The sequence below is a fragment of the Calliphora vicina genome, chromosome 2 (genome assembly GCF_958450345.1).
Source record: "Calliphora vicina chromosome 2, idCalVici1.1, whole genome shotgun sequence".
NCBI lineage: Eukaryota > Metazoa > Arthropoda > Insecta > Diptera > Calliphoridae > Calliphora > Calliphora vicina.
Window position 1 is genome coordinate 10924615 of NC_088781.1, and position 6011 is coordinate 10930625.

The 6011-nt window shown below is 33.9% G+C and overlaps 1 protein-coding gene across 1 annotated transcript in view; it reads right to left on the bottom strand.

Annotated features, from left to right (window-relative positions):
• Positions 1 to 3449, bottom strand: part of Drgx (Dorsal root ganglia homeobox) — a 117196-nt gene extending 113747 nt beyond the window's left edge. Inside the window, exon 1 of the mRNA XM_065500815.1 lies at positions 3332 to 3449. The gene's annotated coding sequence lies outside the window, so the exon portion shown is untranslated. The remainder of the gene's footprint in view (positions 1 to 3331) is intronic.
• Positions 3450 to 6011: the final 2562 nt, after the last annotated feature.

Here is a 6011-nt window from a genome sequence, read left to right on the forward strand (position 1 = left end):
AAAATAAACAAACAAAACAAAAAAACTGTTACTTTTTTTCAATTTGCCCATTTTTTTTATTGCATGTTTATTTTTAGAAGAACAGAAAAGAATATTGCATTACTGTGTGAAAACCATTATTTGACGCACAATAAAATAACTAAGTAGTGGTGTAGTGAGTACAACAAGAGACTAGCAAACGGATGGTTGATGGTTCGACTCTTGCCTGCGACTTATTTTTTTTTTTTATTTTTTGTTTGCAAATACAAAATTCTATAAATAACTCTACTAACAAAACAACTTATTTCCGTCCAAAATATTCCAGCAAAAACTTCTCTTACAAATAAGCCGAAAAATAAGGGGAATTTGACGATTCAACTACTTATTTTTCTACTGTAAGAAGTCATTATTTTTGTTCGCGATGTCCCAAAAGTAATCCTTTATATTTTGGCCAGAAATCAGTTGTTTTGTTAGTAGAGTTATTTATAGAATTTTTATTTACACAAAAAAATAAAAATAAAAAAATAATAAGTCGCAGACCCGATTCGAACCTACAACCTTCCGTTTGGTAGTCTGCCGTTGTGCTCACTATACCAGTGCTTAGTTATTTCATTGTACATCAAATAATGTTTTTCACACAGTAATGCAATATTCTTTACTGTTTTTCTAAAAATAAACATGCAATAAATAAAATGGGCAAATTGAAAAAAGTAACAGTTTTTTTGTTTTGTTTGTTTATTTTGTTTTTTTTAGACTTTACTACTTAAAAAGTAAGTTATTAAAAAAGACATTGTAGCCTTTGTAAGCGAAGTTTTTGCTGGGCAGTATGGTTTTAATTAAATATTTTTTGTATTTGGCGATTTCCAGTCGAAAAAAGTCGGCCTTTTAGATTGTTCAAAAAGTATTAAATATACAATAACAAAAATAAAAATAGTCTGCAATTTGGTACAATTCTATTTTTTATAGTGTAAGCAAAAATAAGTACGTACATGTTTACGTATTTCTACACAAAAATTCTTCAAAAAAGTATTTGAACAAATTCCACCCCTCGTAGCGCCCTTCCTGAGAAACAACTGGGTATACCCTATATAGTTTTGACATCTACTCCCTCCCAGCTTTCACCCACCATGTTGAAACCCCATTCAGGTCTGTCCTAAATGGCCCCTATAACACTTTGAACATAAATGTTAAAAAAGTAATTCAACAAAATCCACCCCTCGTAACGCCCTCCCTGAGAAACAACTGGGTATACCCTGTATAGTTCTAATATCTACTCCCTCCCAGCTTTCACCCGGTATCTCAAAACCCCATTCAGGTCTGTCCTAAATGGCCCCTATTACACTTTGAACATAAATGTTAAAAAAGTAATTGAACAAAGTCCATCCATCGTAGCGCCCTCCCTGAGAAACAACTGGGTATACCCTATATAGTTTTGACATCTACTCCCTCCCAGCTTTCACCCACCATGTCCGAACCCCATTCAGGTCTGTCCTAAATGGCCCCTATAACACTTTGAACATAAATGTTAAAAAAGTAATTGAACAAAGTCCACCCATCGTAGCGCCCTCCCTGAGAAACAACTGGGTATACCCTATATAGTTTTGTCATCTACTCCCTCCCAGCTTTCACCCACCATGTTGAAACCCCATTCAGGACTGTCCTAAATGGCCCCTATAACACTTTCATCATTACAACAATTTTGGAACAAATTCCACCCCTCGTAGCGCCCTCCCTGAGAAACAACTGGGTATACCCTATATAGTTTTGATATCTACTCCCTCCCAGCTTTCACCCACCATGTCCAAACCCCATTCAGGTCTGTCCTAAATGGCCCATATAACACTTTAAACATTACAACAATTTTGGAACAAAATCCATCCCCCGTAGCGCCCTCCCTGAGAAACAACTGGGTATACCCTATATAGTTTTGATATCTACTCCCTCCCAGTTTTCACCCACCATGTTGAAACCCCATTCAGGTCTGTCCTAAATGGCCCCTATAACACTTTTAACATTACAACAATTTTGGAACAAATTTCACCCCCCGTAGCGCCCTCCCTGAGAAACAACTGGTTATACCCTATATAGTTTTTATATCTACTCCCTCCCAGCTTTCACCCACCATGTCCAAACCCCATTCAGGTCTGTCCTAAATGGCCCCTATCACACTTTGAACATAAATGTTAAAAAAGTAATTGAACAAAGTCCACCTATCGTAGCGCCCTCCCTGAGAAACAACTGGATATACCCTATATAGTTTTGATATCTACTCCCTCCCAGCTTTCACCCACCATGTCCAAACCCCATTCAGGTCTGTCCCAAATGGCCCCTATCACACTTTGAACATAAATGTTAAAAAAGTAATTGAAAAAGTCCACCTATCGTAGCGCCCTCCCTGAGAAACAACTGGATATACCTTATATAGTTTTGATATATACTCCCTCCCAGCTTTCACCCACCATGTCCAAACCCCATTCAGGTCTGTCCTAAATGGCCCCTATAACACTTTGAACATAAATGTTAAAAAAGTAATTGAACAAAGTCCACTCATCGTAGCGCCCTCCCTGAGAAACAACTGGGTATACCCTATACAGTTTTGATATCTACTCCCTCCCGGCTTTGACCCACCATATCCAAACCCCATTCAGGTCTGCCCTAAGTGGCCCGCCAATGAACTTGAATACTACATATTCAAACTGTAATTTTAATCTTAATATGAAGACGTTTTTTTTATTTTTTAACTAAAAGTTTAAATTTAAGGTATTTTCTTTAATTGGTGAATAAAAATAATTAATTTTATTATGTTTTTGCCAAAAAAAACTATGTTTTTCAAATTTACTTTATTTAACAGTGCTATGTTAAGTAGTTAACATATATGTGGGACGTATTTAACTTACGAATTTAACTTCACACCCTTAATAAAATTTTGTGTTACTTTTGATGATAATAGGCTTTTATTGGGCCCTAATATGACTTATTTGGGTCACATTATGATAGCTTTGGATCATAATATTATTACTTTAGAACATGTTGTATGAAATGATATTCCAACTACATTTAATTATAATGATATATTTGGACTACAATCATAAATCTTATCATAATATGTTTACCACAACCATGTTTTTGGTCTCAAAATTGAATTTAATTCAAAACAATCCATTGGATATAATCCGATTTTCATGTAATTGGCGAAATCTAAGCAGGACAAATGAGCCGACATTTTTGTACTACTAATTCCAAAAGTAACTTAACTTAATTTAACTTTTAAAACTTAAAATACCAACTAAAATGTTACAACATAGGTACTATTTAGTTATTCCAAAAATAAAAAGTTTATATTTTATTTTACCTTGTTCCCGTCTGTGAAAATTTTGGCAGCAATTGTTTGGCGAGTTTCCTGAAGAAACTCTGCCTTACGTGCGATTAGAATGGAAAAAGTTTATTTCCTTTTTTTTAGCAACTAAACACACTTAATACGACAAAGGAGTAGAATAGTAGCAACTAACTCCTTTCAAATGTGTGCGGCACGTTATAAACTTTGTAAAGTTTAAATTACCGTATAAAAATGAATGTAAAAGATTTGAACAAAAGTTTTTTTTATTGGGGGGTTTAAACACACAATTTCGAAAGTTAATTATCCTTATAAATGGTGATGAGCTGGAAGCATGTGGGGTTTTGAAAAAGCTTAGGTGTTTAAATGAGTATTGAAAACAAAAAGTATTTTTTTCTTTAGAAAAACTTTTCTTTTTTAATTTTAAAACACTTTTTTTTTGTTATATTTTTACTAATAATATTTGTTTTTTTATTTAAACACTTGATTTTAATTAATTTTTATTTGAAGTTTTTATTTCATTATATATTTTAATTTACGTCTTAATTAATGTACAATTATTTTGTTGTTGTTTTGCTTCTGGTTTAAGCTGTCACTGATTTGACGTTTCATTTATAACAGTATTTATTACCGTTAAAATGGTTTAATTTTGTTGTTTTTTTTATTATTATTCAATTTAACAAGAATTACACACGACCGCTAAGTTGTAATGCTAAATAGCGAATGATCTAACGGTTTATTTTGCATCAACAAATATCACACAATTTTGTTGCTTCAAGTGATAAAAATCCAACAAATTCAGGCGATTACTAGAGTGTTTGTTGTATCACACAAACAAATACATACACTTCGCTCACCACTCTGCTTTTGTGGAACTCCTCGTACAAATGGCGTCTATGAGGGTTTTTTTTTGTTGTATAAAAACGAGGGGTTAATCTTAAAAGACCGCCCTGCTTTAGAGTGAATATTTGAACATTTGAGAGAAATTTCCCTGTATTTTTTAGCCAAAGCGCAGACTCAATATGTGTTTTGTTCTATTTTGTTTGTTCATGCTTTAACATGCAGTGCATTTAAAGTGTGTGTATGAGTTTGTGTTTGTTCTCTCTGTCTCTCTCACACTCACACTCTGCTGTTTATTCCATTAAGTGATAGATTTAATTTAATAGATTTTGTTGTAGTTGTTACTGTTGTTTTTCTTTATCCTATTCCTCCACCTCAATCGCTTCCTACCCCTCCCCTCTTCGTTTTGCTTTTCTTGTGTTTCGGTTCTGTATATTTTTAACTCTGTTATGGGTCTTCATTAAAAGACAATTTTCTCATTTTGTGTGAATTTTCTTCACGTTTCGTTGGAAAATTCAATTTTTTCCAATTTTTTTCTTGTTGTTTTTGCAACTTAATGATGTTGAAGGTGAAGTTGGTTGTAGTTGAAGTAGCTACATACATATATTTATAGTGGATACGGATGTTGTTCGTTTGTTGGGTTGTATATGGTTTGCTTACGACAATGGCCTCTTTTAACAGGAGTGTGTGGATATGTGCAAGTGTTGTGCTCTCTTGCCTTTGTTTCCCTTAGGTTCTTTCTTTCTATCTCCCCCCACTTGAGCAGGTTGTTTGGCAAAACACAAAAAAAGAAGCTTGATACTTTATTTTATTACAGCTATTTTAGGGTTTTCCCATGCTTCCGCTACAGCAACTTGAAATAAAAAGAATATTAAGATTGTTTTTTTTCTGGGTTCCAAACCCATTCGGTTAGTAGCAGCAAGTGGAAGTGAGATGGCAAATGGTTTGAAGAAGAATGAAATTGGATTTTCATCGTCAGGCATTTACATTTAGCAGTATTAAAGAAATTCGTTCACAAATGTTTGTTGCGAGTGTAGTACATACTTATGTATGTATGTATGTTTGGGTGTCTTTTTGGGTGGTCATGATATTTATTTATTATATGTACGTATGTACATATAGATTTTGTTGTTCTTCTTGGTAAAGCTTGGCGCTCAAAACGATTACTCACTGAGGAATTTATTTCGAATATCATTTTTGACAACTCAATTTATTTTTATTAATTTTCCTCTCCTCGCCAGACCAAACATACAAACATACAAACAACCAGCCAAGCCATACCATCAATATTCATACTAACAAATTGATATACAGTGTGTAGCTGAAGCATTGAAAATCTTTACAAAATTAAGAATAATGCGTTGATTTGGTTAATCATACACAACATTATTATAGGATTTGCATCTTCGAAAGTGACGTATTTTGACTCAAATTGAACGATGTGACATTTTGTAATTCAGCATGAACAATTTGAGGATATGTTTATCTCTCACGAATATGACATCATTGCGATTTTCGGAAGTCCTTATCAACCGATGCTCTCAAATTCAACATAACCCAGGCCATCACATTCTTAGGCGCTTTGAAGACGACAGAGTCTTAAAATTGTATCTCCTGAATTCATGTCACCTTTCGAAGCCGCTCCGGTTATTTGAACGATGTCACATTGGGTTGAACTAGAGGCTCAACTGAGAGTATGCTGAGAGTAAAAAGAATCGCTCACCCAAATTTCATGGCTGACACAACAAGACTTAGGTTTTTTAGCTCTCAAACACTACCTGTTTTATTTTGAGTTTATTTGTTTTTAATCTTGTTTTTTCTCATTTTCCCTAAAATCACAAACTCCTCTGTTACGAAA